At 39.9% G+C, this 18,642-nt stretch overlaps 1 long non-coding RNA gene across 3 annotated transcripts in view; it reads left to right on the plus strand.

Moving 5' to 3' along the window:
• The first annotated feature begins 7,244 nt into the window (after positions 1 to 7,244).
• The window catches only part of LOC125166693 (uncharacterized), a 45,168-nt gene continuing 33,770 nt past the window's right edge, over positions 7,245 to 18,642 (plus strand). The window contains exons 1-2 of one of the 3 annotated variants that reach the window (XR_007152497.1): positions 7,245 to 9,126; positions 9,538 to 9,677. This is a non-coding gene — a long non-coding RNA (uncharacterized LOC125166693). The remainder of the gene's footprint in view (positions 9,127 to 9,537; positions 9,678 to 18,642) is intronic. The other 2 variants (XR_007152498.1, XR_007152499.1) reach the window with 2 other exon arrangements.

Below are 18,642 nucleotides of genomic sequence, written 5' to 3' on the forward strand. Positions count from 1 at the left end.
CTCCCCAATAAATCTCTCACATCTAATCCCATCTTATCATTTGTTTCTCAGAGAACCCAAACTAACATGGATGATTTTAAAAGAACAGCTTATAGAAGAGCAACTTATAGGCAGGATTTTTTTTCTAGTACAATCATAGTCTAATCACTTAAATTTTACATTGGATATTTCTGGGAAATTATAGGTTGTACTTTTATATAGAAGGCACCACGGAGCCTTGTACCTATTAGGTGTTTTGGTAGAATTAAGTTATGCCCATCCTTTTTTCTTATTTTGATGTCAGTTGCTGTGACCTACTAGTCAAAATATAATATTGCCTATTATTAAACTTGAAGAACCAGGGGCACCTGGGTGGCTCAGTTAGTTAAGTGTCTGACGTTGGCTTGGGTCATGATCTCGTGGTCTGTGGGTTCCAGCCCCACATTGGACTCTGTGCTGACAGCTCAGAGCCTGGAGCCTGCTTTGGATTCTGTGTCTCTCTCTCTGCCCCTCCCCTGCTAACACTCTTTCTCTCTCTCACAAAAATAAAATAACTTTTAAAATGTTTGGAAGCCATAAAAAAAAAACAAAACCAGACTGTAAACTGGGGGCTAATACTCAATTTCACAGAAAAATAAAACAAACTTTTAATTAAAAAAATTAATTAAATTAAATAATTTTTTAAAAAATGAAAATAAAAAAATAAACTTGAAGAACCAGCCTAAAGCCATATTCTGCAAGTAAATAACAAATGTTCATTAGATGGATAGAATAGTTTACAATGAGAGAACTTAGTAAAAGTAATTGTTAGTGTTGTATCAAGAATTTTAATGATAATTTCAGAACAGGACAGTAATTTTTATAAGTACAAGATAAGAATGGCAATGGAGTGTTAGTTAACCAATACGGATTGATCAATTTGGGAAGAAAAGCAAAATGAAGAATGCCCGAGTTCATTCCTTCATTCTGTTGATTGTCTCATTTAATCAGTGATTATTTGTCTACCATGTTCCAGATACTCTGCTAGGCTCTGTATATTTGGTGACGAATGAAACAGAGCCCTTGCCATCCTGGCATAAAATCTGATGGATTTGATCTGCACATGAGAACAGTTCCAAAAGACAACTGATTGAAGACAGTGCATTGCAAGTGACTGTATTTCACCCCAACAAAGCCAAAGGGAACTTCCTGTGTTTGATGAAGATACCACTTTCTGGATTTTGTTACTAGACGACTGTTTAGAGACCTAAGTTTTCACCTTTTTAACTCTAAACTGATTCTGTGAGCTATGAATCAAGTCAGATATCCATTCTGTGATCAGTTGTGCTCTGACCTTGCCAAATATCAGACATTGACGTAGACACTGACCAAGAAGATGTGGAGTGAACAGAGTGATATAATTAAAATTCCTGGACACGTAAAGATTCTTCAAGCCATTTCTGGCTCCAGAAAAGCATTTTTGGTAGGCATCCCTCTGCACAACCACTGGCACTAAAGCTGTCTCTGACTTCCCTAAGCTAGGACTGGCTGCTATGAATGAATTATAAAGATTATTGAATGATCCATACAAATGAGGGTATGTGTGAATATTAGGAAATATTTATGATTATTAGTATTCGGTGTTCTGTGTCCTCTGGGGACCGTGTTCTAAGTCTGTCTCCTTCAGAGCTTTCATTTCTAGAAATAGATAACTCTCTTCTGACCCTCCCATTGACTTTGGTCTTGGTCTAACGTATGCTGCTTTTCATCTCCCTCTCCTTAGTGGGAGCAGTACTGTGTATTCTCTCTAAACCACCTTTTCTCTTATGATCACCCAAATCTGGATGGAAGATTTAAAAGGCAGCCTTCTGGGGGTCAGTCAGTTAAGCGTCTGACTTCAGCTCAGGTCATGATCTCACAGTTCATGGGTTCAAGCCACAACTCAGGCTCTGTGCTGACAGCTCAGATTATGGAGCCCACTTCAGATTCTGTGTCTCCCTGTCTGCCACTCCCCCACTCACACTCTGTCTCTCTCTCATAAATAAATAAACATTAAAAAAATGTATAAAAGGCAGGCTTCTCTGTTATTCAAAGTTTTCAGATAACGTAAGAGAACCTACTGTGTTTCTGTGGCGGTTGAACTTTTTGTTCTTAAAACCCTCAAAAGGTCTTTGGAGGCCCCTAAGTTATTTAGGATCCCAAGGAACTTTTGTTTATGTTTGTAACATATATTGATATTTACTATATTAGGAATGAAAACTGAGCAGTCCTTAAAATATTTAATTAGTTTTAAAATAACCCCACAATTGGGGCACCTGACTGGCTCAGTGGAGCATGTGACTCTTGATCTCAAAGTCATGAGTTCCAGCCCCACATGGGGTATAGAGATTACTTAAAAATAAAAAATAAATTAAAAAAAAACATAATAAACTCATTACATGTTAGCATATAATAGCATTTTTTTTGGAAAAATGAAATTTTTCCAAAACCAAAAAAAATTAAGAAGGATGGTATTGTTTCCTATTTTTGTAATTCTCTTTAATGTCTAACAGTAGAAGGCAGCTGTATTTTCATATCATCTTCTGCATTCAGTCTGTTGGGGTATTGGTTTTTTGCTTTGTTTTTTTAATTTTAACATTTATTTATTATTGAGAGACAGAGAGACACAGAGCATGAGCAGGGGAGGGGTAGAGAGAGGGCAAGACACAGAATCTGAAGTAGGCTCCAGGCTCTGAGCTGTCAGCACAGAGCCCAGCCGACGTGGGGCTCAAACTCACAAACTGAGATCATGACCTGAGCCGAAAGCGGTCGCTTAACCAACTGAGCCACCCAGGTGCTCCTGGGGTATTGTTTTGATTGAGGTCTATCTAAGAAAAAAGCTGGCTTCACACAGGTACATAGTTAGAAAAGGGAGGATCTCACAGATCTCCTAAAAGGGTCTTGGGGACCCCTAGAGTCCTTGGACCACACACTTTGAAGAGGTGCTGAGCCAATTTAAGTAGAAAGAAGGTACTAAATGCAGACTCTTTGGAAGGACTAGCAGAATAGGCCGAGCCTCTAAAACCAATATCAGAACCACACAACAGCGCTGGCTGGAGAAAGGAACTGCTGTCTGAAATCCAGGTCAACTGTACATCTTGCAGGCAGCAACCTGCCACCACCACTGCTACGGACCTTGGAACCCCTGAGGCTGCTGCTGACCACACTGGCAAACCAAAGTCCCAGTAGAGTTTTTTTCCCCCTCATCTAACCTATATCTGCATCACTGTCTTATGTGAGTGGACACTAAAGTCAGATGTTTACCCTAGTGGAGGATAGGACATGTACTTTTATCGAATTCTGTGTGGGTAAGGGAGGCTCCACATGGGGAACTATCAGGTGTAGAGATGATGTTCAAAAAATTTTGTACAGATGTTATTGTTGACCACTATCCTCTGAGAAAACTAGTTAGGAATCAGTTTTATTGGGGTATAGAAGTGTAAAATAAAGTATAATGTAGATGTGTAAACATAAGGTTTAAGTAATCCCTAAAACATGCTGAATGGCTATTCCTGTTCATTTGAAGAATGTTTCCATAAAGTTTGGTCATTTGAGCCTATTAATTTCTTTTTATGCCACTTATATAGTCCTTGTTTAATGAAATGAACATTAGTTATGTGAAAGTTGCTTAAAATTCAGTAACAGCCCATATTCATTTAAAATACAGTCTAGGGGCGCCTGGGTGGCGCAGTCGGTTGAGCGTCCGACTTCAGCCAGGTCACGATCTCGCGGTCCGTGAGTTCGAGCCCCGCGTCGGGCTCTGGGCTGATGGCTCAGAGCCTGGAACCTGTTTCTGATTCTGCGTCTCCCTCTCTCTCTGCCCCTCCCCCGTTCATGCTCTGTCTCTCTCTGTCCCAAAAATAAATAAACGTTGAAAAAAAAAAAAATTTAAAATACAGTCTAGGGGCACCTGAATGGCTCAGTCGGTTAAGCGTCCAGCTTCGGTTCAGGTCATGATCTCGCGGTTCTTGGGTTTGAGCCCTGCGTTGGTTACAGTCCTGTGCTGTACAGCTCGAAGCCTGGAGCCTGCTTTGGATTCTGTGTCTCCCTCTCTTTCTACCCCTCCCCTGTTCACACTCGGTCTCTTTGTGTCTCTCAAAAATGAATAAACATTAAGAAAGAAAGAGAAAGAAAGAAAGAAAGAAAGAAAGAAAGAAAGAAAGAAAGAAAGAAAGAAAAAGGAAGGAAGGAAAGAAAGAAAGAAAGAAAGAAAGAAAGAAAGAAAGAAAAATAGAGAATTTGGGGTGCCTGGGTGGCTCAGTCGGTTAAGCATCCAACTCTTGATTTCAGCTCAGGTCACAATCTCATGGTTCACGGGTTCAAACCTCATGTCGAGCTCTGTGCTGACAGTGAGGGGCCTGCTTGGGATTCTCTCTCTCTCCCCCTTTCTCTGCCCCTCCCCTCAAAATAAATAAATAAAAACTTAAAACACAGTCTAGATATATTTAGGCCCTGTATTTCTAACTTAGACGTGGAATGTGAATCTTGTCTACCTACAGCCTTGAAACCGCAAGTACCCCTAATTAGGTGTTGCCAGTACAAAGGAATCATGGACAGATTGAGAAGGGAATTTTTGTTATGCAGGTGTGAGAAGGGGATGAAAATCAAAGGAGCTTGTGGAAGCACCTTAGAATATTGGAAGCTGAAAACATACAATGGAGAAAACTAGGAGAGTGTCTGCAGGGTTGTCTGTCTTTGGACCCTTTGGAAAAATCTGAATTTACAAACTGAGATATTATAGACTGAACTGTAAGCATTATCTTAAAACATTGCCTATTTCTAAGCACAGAAGATCAGTGTAGTTAAGTTGGCACCTACAACTTTACAGATAATTAAAAGTTTGGATTCTTTGGGTTTATCAGAAGAGCTCCTATTTTGTCTCTTCCCTAAGTCAATGACTCAGGTGGATCCCTTATTTTTAAAAAAGCTTATATAAGATTTTATTGTGATAGTATCCTCTCATTTTCTGCTGGTCAGAAATGTCAGAACTTCTGAGTGGGTTGTCTCCCATCAAATCCGAACACTTGATTACATGACCCTCTGCCATTGTCCACACCCACACACTAAATGTTTCAACTGGGCAAAACAACCCAGATCTTTTTACTTCACAGTTTTATATAGATAGGTTAACGCTGATTAGAATGCCCCCTGCCTTTCTCTACAAACACATACCTTTTCTCTCTTCCTCTGGTCCTTTGCTGGAATGAGGCAAGGTATAAATTACATAAGTGAAATGACCTTCTCTACTTCAAAAAAAAAAAAAGATTCCTGTCAGACCTTAATGTTTTTCCATGTGATGAATCCCAACCACCTCTCATCAAGCCTGCCCCTGCAGCAGCTTCTCATCCCTACTGTAGATGCCACTGGGGGCACACACAACACTGCCCTGCATGTATGGACTGTAGTGTTTGTGGTGACTTGGCCCTTGTCCTCCTTCCCAATCTGTGTTTTTCTGTTCTGAAGGTTCTGAGAGTAAGTTAAATTCTGCCAATTAGATGCACTTGATGAGATTTGAAAGGGCATGTGAGGCAGGGCTGTCATCCCGTTGCTAGCTTTTTAGGTGGCAGGCTCAGCCACTCAGACTTCAGATTGTCCTGGAGTGCTGCTGCACTAGGCCCTAGCCTTGTAAGGTCAAGAGGCATCGCAACATCTGTGACTCCGGATTCCTGGGTCACTACTACGTTGGCGTATTGTACTGAACAGTTCCAGATAGAGACTTCTCATTCCCCACCTTCCCCACTGTGGCTGAGGTGATGGCCACCCCCTGCCATAAGCCATTTTGGCCACCTTTTTCCTGAAATTATTCCTAGAAATTCGTTCTGGAGTCTACCCACCTAGCCCTTCCACTGTCCTCACTTGAATACCTTCCCACTTAGAGTAACTAGAGAGGTTTCTGTTTCCTCAGTTGAATCCTGACTGTCAAGCTGTTTATCTGTGAATAGACCACTTATGTCCTGTTTTGTTCCTGGATTCTGTACTTCCTTTTCTCTATATATCTGAAGCTACTTGACCGCCACCCACATGGCAATCCCTACTGCAGCTGACTAATAGGAGTTCCAGAATGACAGAGAAACAGGGTAGAAATTATTAAAGAGGCAATACAAGACTATTTAGCAGAATCAAAGAATATATTACCAGACTAAAGACGCCCACCAATACTAATTCCAAGTCATAATGAAATTATAGACTACTAAGGATGGTCAAAAATCTTCCAAAGAAGAGGTGGGGCGGGGGGGAGTCCATAGAAAAGAACAAATGGTACCAAATTTTCCAGCAGGACACTGGAAAATAGTGAAGCAATCTGATCCAATTTTTTTGAGGGTAAAGTTTTTTCATTTAGAATTCAGTACAGAATTTCATTTAGAATTCAAATGTGTGCATAAAATATGTACAATTAAGTATGAATAGACTAAAAATAGTTTCAGACAGCAAAGCCTAGGGAAAAAAGCTTTACTCCCATATACCCCATCTTAGGAAACTGCTGGTGGATGTGTTTTAGCAAAAGATGGTATAAAAATTAAATAAAATAGATGGGATCCAGGAAGCAAGACATTCAACACAAGGGGTTCAGTAAAGGAAGATTCCAGGGCACAGCTGAGTAATAGCCCAGAGAACAACCAGCCTGGACAAGAGTAAGAGGTGGGAGGTGTGTGGAAGGAAGATATGGGAGAGAGAGGGAAGTGGAAAGATGTATTATTGAATGTGCTTGAGCGTTAGAAAACTCATTGATAAGCATTTGACAAATGTTGGAGAATTTAGGAAACATCAACAGGAACATAGGAAACTATACAAACACAAAAAATGAGATAATTTTTAAATTATCAACTCTAGGGAAAACAAAACTTTGTACAAGAAAAAATGTGTACCTGCAGTAGTACACTGCCTGTTTCAGAAGGTAGCTCAGAATGTATATGATTATTACATAATCACAAGTTTTTAAAACATTATTTGTTGAATTTTTTCAAGTCATGACTTACCTGTAAGGAGAGGAGCAGGGAGAAGTGGGCAAAAGTTGGTAGTGTTAGAGAACTCAATCTACAACTCTGTATTTTTTTTTAATTTTTTTTTCAATGTTTTATTTTTATTTTTGGGACAGAGAGAGACAGAGCATGAACAGGGGAGGGGCAGAGAGAGAGGGAGACACAGAATCGGAAACAGGCTCCAGGCTCTGAGCCATCAGCCCAGAGCCCAACGCGGGGCTCGAACTCACGGACCAAGAGATCGTGACCTGGCTGAAGTCAGACGCTTAACCGACTGCACCACCCAGGCGCCCCGTACAACTCTGTATTAAGAAGCCATTATCAAGAGGTAATGGCTAAAATCGATTACTCCAGAAATAACAGTGTATGTATATCATTTAGAAATATGGAGGTGAACACCAGAAGAACCAACTGAAAGAGCTGAAAGTGGTAGCCCCAGGAGGTGAATTGGCTAGGCAGGAACTGCTGTTTTTCATTAGAAGCTCTACTTCATTAGAAGCTCTATTTTGTAAAATAAATGAATATATTAGTTATTATTCTAAGAATGTATATGGGTTTATTGGGAAAATTTAGAAAACAAAGTATGAAGAAGAAAACAAAATGATCTATGAAACCTCTATACCTGCTTAACCTTTGGTGAATTGTCCTTCAATTGTCTTAAGTATGTAGATATGTTTTTTATGTAGGCGTTATTCTAACAATTTCATAGCCAAAATTATATTTCACTATTTTAATCTTCACTCTCTTAGTCACAAGTGATATTAAACACTTCTCCCTATGTTTATCAGCCTTTTGCATTTCCTATATTAATTGCTTTTACTTGTCTCTTGTTCATTTTCTTTTGGATATTGGTCTTTCTATTATCAATTTGTATGAGACTTTTGCTTTTCAATTCTGCTTGGTTAGGCTGAAATTTTTATTTTTATGGGGTCACTTAAAAAAATTTTTTTTTGGTATAATTTGGCCTCTATGACCTTAACTTATTAATATCCCTTAACAAATTCCTTTGGCGGTTCTTACCCATGATGAAGTTCCAAGTTCTGTGTCCTTCCTGGTCTGGCCTTTGACATCTGTTCAGGCCTGTCTTCTACAGGCCCCTTCCATTCCAGTCAAGACCTACCACTCAAAGCCTCTCAAACAGGCTTTTCAATATCTCCACACCTTGACAGATAAACATGCTTTCTGCCTGAAATGACTTTTCTTTCCTCAAAAACATCTTTTGAGCTATACCTCACCTTCTTGACTATCTTTTCTGCGTTATTTCCACATTCAACTATTACGGACATACTAACTTGTTTTAGAATTAATTTTCAATTCTGTCTCCTCCATTAGTCTGTGGGCTTCCTTACCTATCTTTGTTTAGCTTTGAACCCCAGTTGCAGTACAGTGCTAGGTATTTAATAAACAATAAATGTCGGCTCAGTGTTGAATAATTCATTATTTGTGGTAGGCAGAATTCCATAATGACCTCAAGATTCCCTCCCCGTGGTGTATGTGAACTGTATAATCCCCTCCCCTTCCAGTGCAGGTAGGACCTGTGAATATGATGAGATAGTCATTCTCTTTTTGTTTTTTTTTTTTTTTTGTTTGTTTTAGAAAGAGAAAGAGAGAGCATGAGCCGGGGAGAGGGGCAGAGGGAGAAAGAATCTCAAGCAGGCTCCAAACTCAGCACAGAGCCTGACACAGGGCTCAGTCCCAACCATGACCCTTGGATCATGACCTGAGCCAAAATGAAAAGTCAGACACTCAACCAACTGAGCCACTCAGGTGCCCCAAGATAGTCATTCTCTTGGTTAGTTTACATTATAGGACAAAGGTGTTGGAATAGTTGTTCTAGTGGTCGTGTTGCCTTTGTAAGACTCCACTGTAGCCAACTTGAGGAAGATTCTCCTGCTGGCTGTGAAGAAGATGCTCTGTTGTGAAAGTGCCATGACCTAGAACCTGAAGGCAGCTCCTAGGAGCTGAGAGTGATCCCAGTTGACAGCCAGCAAGAAAACAAGGACCTGAGTTCTGCGACCATAGGCTCTGAATTCTGCCAACCACCTGAATGAGGATGGAAGAGGATTCTGAGACTCCGATAAGATCCCAGCCCCAGCAGACAACTTGATTTCAGTCCAATGAGACCCTGAGGACAGGGCCTAACTGACAGGTAGGTGCCCAGCCTAGTCCAAGGAAGCTGTAGATAAGTTTGTGCTGCTTTAAGTGACTAAATTTGTTGTAATTTCTTATGCACCAGTAGAAAACTGATAGAGCCTTCAAGCTGCTATTACTAGGGCATTGGCCTTGAATTGCAGGAGAAATGACTGAGTGGGCTTTAAGACCTTATAGTTTGGACAACCTGGATCCTTATTTTGATTGTTTGTACACAAAATCCTTCTGAAAGACCTGCCCTGCCAAACTCTAACCATTGCGTCTCTTAAGAGAAACAAAGCCCTATGACCAGCAGGCATTCTTCTCTGTGCCAACCTCCTATTGATCAACAACAAAATTTACTTACTGCTCTTGGGTTCCTTCTTGCCATGCTCTGTCTACATATAATATCATTCCTGTTATTTTGCAGTGAATCTCCCTTCCCTATGGAACCACATATGTGTGAACTACCACCTGCTGTTTTTTTGTGACAACTTTTGTATGCTGCATTAAGCCCGCTTGACTGAATCCTCAATACCCCACAGCCTGGTCTTGTTCATGGCCCAGAAGGTAGATCTGCTTCTTTCACAGACTCCCCTCTAATAACAGTTAACCTGGCCCAGTATTCTAGATTTGGGCTGGGTGGGTCCCTCAGGTGTGATAAAATGATTAATCTAAGTCATTGAAAGAACATTTAAATATATAATACTATTTGCTTTAATTTAGAAAATATAATGAGAAGCATTTTTATAACTTTGAATTGCTATAAAAAGTGTCCACAATTCTTTTAGGTATTGATTTATTAAATAAAAATGCACTTATGAAAGATGAAGTTAGGGCAGGCCAAGTTAATGTGCTGCTTGAGGGAAGACAGAAGGGCTGGAAGGGCTGGGAAGGGCCAAGTTGTGAGGAATTTAACCCAGTAACAGACTTGGTCTCAAAATATCTGAGACTGGGCCTGGTCTTAACATCATTTTTATAAGGATATAAGCTGAGCCACAAGGCAATTGCCCTCTGTTTTCTGTAAATGAACCAAGAACTTCAGGCTATATAAGCGACCTCATTTACCTTTCAGAAACACTAAATTCACTTAAACTACCCATGTTATTTGTGTTTAATTTTTTAAGGAAATCTAAAAATAGTGTACTAGAAATGGGAATCTATAGGGGTGCCTGGGTGGCTCAGTCAATTAACAGATGACTCTTAATATCAGCTCAGGTCATACTGTCATGGTTCATGAGATGGAGTCCCATACAGAGCCTGCTTGGGATTCTCTCTCCCTCTCTCTGCCCCTCCCCCTGCTTAAATAAATAAACATTAAAAAAAGAAAAAAGATAGGAATCTATAAGTACAGCAAGTGCCAAAACAACAGAATAAAGTTTCTTTACCATGTTCAGATGCTTTCCAAAATTTTAGAATAATTAAAATGTAAAAGGCAAAAATAGTTTTAGAAGAGAATAATGCTGACATTTTCAGATACCCTGCCAAAGCAAAGCTCCTCTTCTGGCATGTAGCAGCCTGACTTCAGCGATCACCAGTGGGGGATTGAGCTCCTGCTGACTTCCTGCCAGGCCCCTCCACCCCCACATGCCATCCCCACTGCAGGCAACCGAGCAGGCCTTGTCACCACACCAGGGTCAAGTCACTAAAAAGATGCTTAGGCGAGAAATGTCATAGCTATTTCAGTAATTGAAATATGAAGTATTTCCTGTTTTCCCCTTCACAAGGTGAGTACTAGAGAAATTTTTCAGGACACGTGCAGAACCAATTCAAGACCTACATATCATGATTTAATTTAAGCCCCCTTAGAGAACTTGCTTTTCTCCAAACTTTTTCATCCTACACTTAGTAACATTCCTACACTAGAATCACTCCCAAAAGGCTCTCTAAATACATACTTGTCACAGTTAAAGATAATAAGTGCACGTTAACATGTGTATAACTCATTAGAATGTGTTAATTACTTTTGGTATATTCATTGCCACTTGGCATTAAGCAATCTCCTGTGGAAAGATACCAGCTATCATCGTTATTATTGTGGCTTAAGCTTTTATTATGGAAATTTTAAAAATACACAAAAGTAGAAAGAATGATATAATGTGTCCCCCATGTATGTACCCATCACCCAAGTTTAACAATTATTAATATTTATCAACAGTTATTAATTTTGTTTCATTATCCCCTTATCCACACTTTTTCTCTCCTCTGAGATATTTTATGGCAAACAACTTTCGACTAGATGTGTAATATTTTGTAGAGTGAAGTTAAGCAAATTAAGAGAATAAGTCCCTTACTGGACAGCCTGTCTAGCTGTTGGTGGGTGACATTAGCAGAGGTTGTCAGCAGGAAGGAGGTAGTAACTAGTAGAGGAGTGGGGTACTGAAAGGTCAATGAGGTTTTTTAAATGGATATTTTCTGAGAAAGAAACAATTGATCTTGACTGCAAACCAAAAAAAGAAAGAAAGAAAGAAAGAAAGAAAGAAAGAAAGAAAGAAAAGAAAAGGTCTAATTTTAAGGCTTTGTTTCATCTTAAGTATAGGAATATTGTGTCTATAGTTTCTTTTATTTCAAAGTATTTATTTTAGACTTAAAATACTCATACTTACACTGAGTTTAAACATCCTGTTGTAGGCAGGCTGGCAACCCATTGGTTCTCACTTTCTCAGTTTCACAACCTATTCTTAAAGACCAAGGACAGTGATTTCACAAATTTTAGGAAATATATTAAAAAGTTTCACCATCTTTTACATTCAGGAAAATTATTATTATTGTTTCAGTTCTCTTTGATTATATAGTATATTTCCATTTCTTTTCCTTTGGAGAAGTGGCAGTTAAACTCTTTGGGACTGTTAACTATTCCTTAAACAAATCTCTATTTCCAAATATTCACCATACAGTCAGTCCTTCAAGTAGTCCCTTGTCTATCTTTAAATGTAAATGTAACCCAAGTGACTAAGTCCTCCTTATACTAGCATGTTTGGGAAAGGGGGGCTATTCCAGGACATTGTGTTCCTAACTGCAGAGGTGACCTCCTTGCCACTTGGCCACTCAGTGCCTGTCTGTGGCTCATAGTCCTGCCCATACCTCCATTACCCATGCTTCCTCTCAGAGGGATGCTGATGTTGCCAGTCATGACATGATGCAGGGTGCAAGGAGAGGGCCATACTTCCCTGTACTTCTGACACAGAGGTACACGCTGTTTCTCACACCATCCTCTCAAGGTTTGAGGGGACTGAGATTGTGTTGTGGGCAGCACAAGACAGGGTACACTAACATGATAAGCTAAGCTATTATGGAAAAATCCACTGGGTTTTTTTTTTTTTTTTGATGTTATTGGTTTCCTTCAATCCTTGTACCCTCAACAGAGAAGTATAAATTCTCTATCCCTTTCATCAATCCAGTAAGAAAAGGCCAGTCTTGTGTTTTAAGGCCCAAGTTCTTTTTACTCTCTGACTCCACCAGGGAATCTATTGTGATTCGGATTCTTTGAGGGAGGCTAAACTGGGCTGCCTCTGAAGGAAGGGGGAGGAGGGCTCAGGCTTTGGCCTAAGGAGGGAGTGTGGCCCATTTGTACCCTACCCCAAGCAGCACCCCTGCTGGAAACACCTTTGAGGGGATGGAGTGGGGATACTTGGGGACCAAATGCCAAGTGCCCCAGCCTGGAGAGCTGTATTCATTTCCTAGGGCTGCCACATCAAAGTATCACAAACTGCCTTGCCTGGCTTAAAACAGCAGGAATTTATGCTCTCACCATTGTGGAGGCCAGAAGTCTGAAAATCAAGGTGTCAGCAGAGTCATGCTCCCTCTGAAACCTGTAGAGGCGAATCCTTCCTTGCCTCTTTCTGGCTTCTGATGGAATGCGGACAGTCCATGGCATTCCTTGGTTTGCAGGCACACAACTGCAATCTCTGCTGTTGTAGTCACATGGCATTCTCATTGTGTGTCTCTGTTTTCACATGACCATCTTCTCATAAGGACACCAGTCATATTGGAGTAGGGGCTCACCCTACTTCAGTATGACCTCATCTTAACAAATTACATCTGCAATGACCCTCTTTCCAAATAAGGTCATATTTTGAGGTATTGGTCTCAGGACCTCAACATATCTTTTTTGGGGAGAGACACAATTCAACCCATAACAAGAACCATGGTACAAGATACCTGTACCAAGCCTGCTATGGAGGAGGCAGCCACCAGCCCTTGAATAGGCCAAGCAAGCTTGAATAAAGAGTGTTTTCAGCATCGACCAACCAAAGAACAGAGGCCATCCCCACATTTTCTAAGTTGTGTAAGCATTTAGAGACTCTTACACAACCTGAAGAGGGTAAGGAAAACTCCCTCACTCCACCTCCACCATCCCAAATAATATGACTGCTTGTACTCCCTGGGAGGACAGATACACGGATTCTGCACTTGAGTGCATGGAAACATATTCAGATGATTGCACTTGACATCATGGTTCTTAATGCTCCCTGGGCCATCCCTACCTCCAGCCATTTCTCACTGGCTGCTTTTTCTCTCCTAATGCCTCACTCTTTCATTTTCTGTCCACAGTTGCTAGTGTTCTACCTTTAGAATACTCTTTTAAATTTTCCATTTGAAACCTTTGTGGACCATATACACATAAGCAAAAAAACAAAGGTCATTTCCTAGTCAAAAGGAACCATCTACTCCTAGTCGGCAGGCTTAATAATAAAACATTTTGCAGTGACAATTTCTCTTCAATACATCCTATATAAAATTTGTAAAAAGATCTTATTACCCTGGCTGACCCTATAAGCAGCAGGGAAGAGACAGAAAAACATGTTCCTCTCCTCATAGAGTTAGTCCCTAGGTGTTGAGACTATGAGAGGCTGGATTTTTTTCTTCCAGTTATATAAAAATCAAACAAATTTCTGCTCAAGTTCATTTGAGATAGCACCACTCTGATTTTTCCTTAGTTTTAAAACTAGAATCTGTCTACAATTTTTTAAGTCCCATAAATAGCAACCTCCTACTCAGAGACAAAATGGAAACCTCTGTACACTGCTCTGTAATCAAAGCATCTTCACACAATTGCACATAGAAGTCCAAGAAATAAGGCAACGACAGGCAAACTATATTTATAAAAGCATTTAAATGTTATGTAAAAGCATTTTAGTTATATTTGATAATACAAGTAATTATCAATAAAATTGCCAAACCACTTTATTTATTGAATACTTTTTAAAAATTCCCCTTTAAAACAATGAAAAGGTGGGGCTGTAGGAAACTGCCCTCACCTTCCCTTAATAGAATATCATTAAGACAGTACTAACAGTCTGAATACAGGATCATTTTACAAAGAAGAATTAAATTTGTTTTTTTAAATACATATATGTAGGGCACCTGGGTGGTTCAGTCGATTGAGCTTCCAACTTTGTCTCAGTTCACGATCTCGGGGTTCATGAATTCAAGCCCCACATCCAGCTCTCTGCTGTCCACACAGAGCCCGCTTCAGATCCTCTGTCTCCCTCTCTCTCTCTCTCTGCCCCGCTTGTGCTATCTCTCTCTCAAAAAAAATATTTAAAATACATATATGTACATATAATTTTTCTTCATGGCTGTGCATATTTGTGATCCAATGCCTGAATATACCCACAGCCAGTCCAGGGAAAATTACTGCATTTCACTGACTTATTTACCTAAAGCTTTATTAGCCATAACCTATTAAAATGTAAAAGAGGAAAGGGGATGGTGGGGACCAGAGAATGCTGCCTGGATTCTATTGTTTAAAAACCGAGAGCAGTGCCTGGAGTGTACTGTTGCAGGGTAGAGCGAGAGTGGGGCAGATGCACTTGAGGAAGGGTGTTGGGATGAGGATATTTATCTTAGAATCATGGCTTCTAGACCCTAACCACAGGTCTTAGATCTTGGAAGTACTTAGAGGTATCTAATGTTCAGCCGAGTAAACAGGTGCAGAGACTAATAAGTGACCTAGATGAGCTCACCCTCTCACTAGCTCTAGGGCCAGTACTTAGCTTTCTAGACCTCCAAGTCAGTGCTTGCAACCCTCCCTTCTACCCTCCTCCCATCCCACCCCTCCACTTCATTGCTTCTTTTAAAACTAAATTTAAAATGACTAACTTAGAAAAGGAAGTTTCCAGTTTGAATTCGTTTTGAGGTTTATATGTTAGATCACTAATGTATTTTCCTCTGTATTAAGCCATTTCAAAGTATGACGTATAATGTAGATGAAACTGATAGTCCAGCAAATATCTTTTTAACTTTAGAAACAGTTGCATTTGCAGAGATTCTCAGCAAGCCTGTTTGTCTCTTAACTGCTTCTAGAATTTAAAGGGGAACAGTCAAGAACAGCGTTATATGATTACTTGCCTAAATATGTTATCCTGGCCTCTGGCATCTGGGTAACACTATTAGTATTTCAACTCCCTCTTTGCCCCAGCAGCTATCAGCTTGAATTCATTTCCCCACACAATCCATTACCCTCTGAAAGACATTTAGCAATACATCATACCCTCACACCAAGAAATATGAGCATTGACAGTTTAATAGCCAGTTACAAATCATTTCCATAAAGTTTATGAGTTATTTCTTGGGTTTAAAAGTATTGATACAAACTAAATTACATACTGGTAATTTTTTTTTTATGAAACCATCCATTTTCCTTTATTTACTCCCAAGCAGAGCAAAACAAAGCAAAACAAAACAAAACAGCATACTTGTTACATTTTTCTTAAGTCAAACCAGGGTGTTAACAGGGTGAAGAGTCAATATACAAGGTATTCAATGAAAATTAATCGAGGCCACTCTAAAAAATATCACTTGTGCAAACCAAACCCATTTGTCATTCATATTCTTGAGAATAAGTAACTGGTGAAACTCAATGATCAACTATTTACCACCTGAAATTTTTATAGTGACTAGTGCAGTCATTTTGACTCCTCACTTTCAGCTTCCCAGCATCCACACTAAGGTTAGAATTATTCAGAACTGGCAGATGATCATGTGGTATAATAATATGGTTGGTTTTTAGAATGGCACATTCATCACCTTCCCCATAATGGCTGCTTTTCCTTGAAACTGTTCTCTCACCTGGGACAAGCCCGTCACCTGTATATAGAGAGCACCCTGGCGTCTCCTGTCAACATCAAGGTGGTGATATTAAAGATGGACAAACCTCCCTCCAACTCACTCTCACAAAGGCCCTTGGCCATTGTATCGATTGTCCTTGTGAACCTGACATCATGTCTGTATCATGGGACAACACCCCTTGTATGCTGAGCCCAGGGCCTGGAGCAAAGCCAAAGCCAGACTGGGGTCCCCTTCAGCAGAGGTGTCTGGATGGTGGGAAGCTCCACACCTTCTCACAGAGCCTGTGGCTACCCTTCCACCTTTCCTGGAGCTACCACCAGCTCTAGTTAAATTGATCAGAAGTTAAAACTGGACACCGCCTATGTATTACAAATCCCAGATGTTATCCAGAGCAGAGGAGAATAATTAGGAAATTAAACAATTTATGAACTAATTGCTTCAGAGGCTCTTGAGAAGTAGCTGTAGCTAAATAAGAACGTGGACAGTGCATGAATTCTCCATTCAGTTCCTGCAAGCCAGGAATTCAGGTTCATCAAGTCCTTTTGGAAGGTAAGATTTCTGGTCAAGGTGGAAAATCTTACTTAAGGAAATGAATAATCCCAATTATAGAAGAATCAAAGAACTTGGAATAAACCAAAAAATTACTGTCTCCAGTCCTCTTATCTCATAGATAAGAAAACTCAAGCTTAGAGAGAGTAAGTGTGGGAAACACAAGATCACATGGTCTCCTACCCTCTCATGTAAGACTAAAGTAACTCAACCAACCAAAGCAGCCTCTCTTGATTCAACCTCCTTCATCAGGGTACCCATTGCCAAGGGCACCTGAGAGGTGGCAAATAGTTATCCACCAAGAAACTGTCTGGCCCATGTCCCAGGAATCTTTCAGAAATTGTACTGGGTTCTAGTTTACTGACTTTTTCCCTATTATGAAATACCCCTTTCCATTTCTTTTTTATTTTTTTAAAAATAATTTATTGTCAAGTTAGCTAACATACAGTGTATACAGTGTAGTCTTGGCTTCAGGAGTAGATTCCCATGATTCATCACTTACATACAATACCCATTGCTCATCCCAACAAGTGCCCTGCTCAATTCCCATCACCCACTTTCCCTGCCTCCCCTCCTACCCACCCCCACTCCACTCCCCATCAACCCTCAGTTTGTTTTCTGTATTTAGGAGTCTCTTAGGGTTTGTGTCCCTCTCCTTAACTTATTGTTTCTTCCCTTCCCCTATGGTCTTCTGTTAGGTTTCCCAAATTCCACAGATGAGTAAAAACATATGATATCTGTCTTTCTCTGACTGACTTATTTCACTTAGCATAATACCGTCCAATTCCATCCATGTTGTTGCAAATGGCAAGATTTCATTCTTTTTCATCACTGAGGAGTATTCCATTGTATATATACATACCACATCTTCTTTATCCATTCATCAGTTGATGGACATTTGGTCTCTTTCCATAATTTGGCTATTGTTGATAGCACTGCTATAAACATTGGGGTACATGTGTCCCTAAGAATCAGCACTCCTGTATGCTTTGAATAAATTCCTAGTTGTGAGAAATAGCCATTTTCAAATGAAATATGGATATATATATTTATGTGCCAAACTATACATAGAATGGCTTACTGTTTCTGCACATAGCATTCTGCACAATGCTTTCACTGCCATTCATTAATATGTTTGGTAGGATCATATCAAATTTGAAAAGAAAATTACCAGTCTGAACCAACACCTTGATTAACTCCAAGCAGAATTAAATGTCAATTTGTGAGAGTGCTAACATTATCTTGAAAACAAAATACACTAAAATTATTATAAAAATAAAAATAGACCACTACTTTTACTTGGTTTGTACCCATTTTTGTTCTTAGAATTACAAAAATGAACACATTTGATAATTTCCCCCTAATAGGAGTATGTATATGTATGCATATATAATACATTCAAACAGATAAATACACACATTTACACATATACACACATTAGGTAAAGAAAAGTTAGATTTTTTTTAATGTTTATTTTTGAGAGAGAGAGTATGAATGGGGAAGGGGCAGAGAGAGAGGGAGATACAGAATCCAAAGCTGTTTTCAGGCTTTGAGCTGTCAGCACAGAACCTGATGCAGGGCTCGAACTCAAGGACTGCAAGATCATGACCTGAGGCAAAGTTGGACACTCAACCAACTGAGCCACCCAGGCGTCCCCCAGAAAACTTAGATTCTTAAAGCTGAGCAGGGAATTACTCCTAGGAAATAGTACCCCCAACATTCCCACCCCACTCCCATGCATTGACTCCTATATCCATCAGCATACACTGGGATCTGCTGAGGTAATAAATAACCCTTGGGTTGGGGGCCCAAGGGTCTTTTTAAGATGCGAACAATCACAAACATTTTTAGCCAGGATTATTATTTCTTTGATAGTATAACTGCCTCAAAAACTTAGTTGGTCCCTTCCCTC

The sequence above is a fragment of the Prionailurus viverrinus genome, chromosome B2, assembly GCF_022837055.1.
Source record: "Prionailurus viverrinus isolate Anna chromosome B2, UM_Priviv_1.0, whole genome shotgun sequence".
NCBI lineage: Eukaryota > Metazoa > Chordata > Mammalia > Carnivora > Felidae > Prionailurus > Prionailurus viverrinus.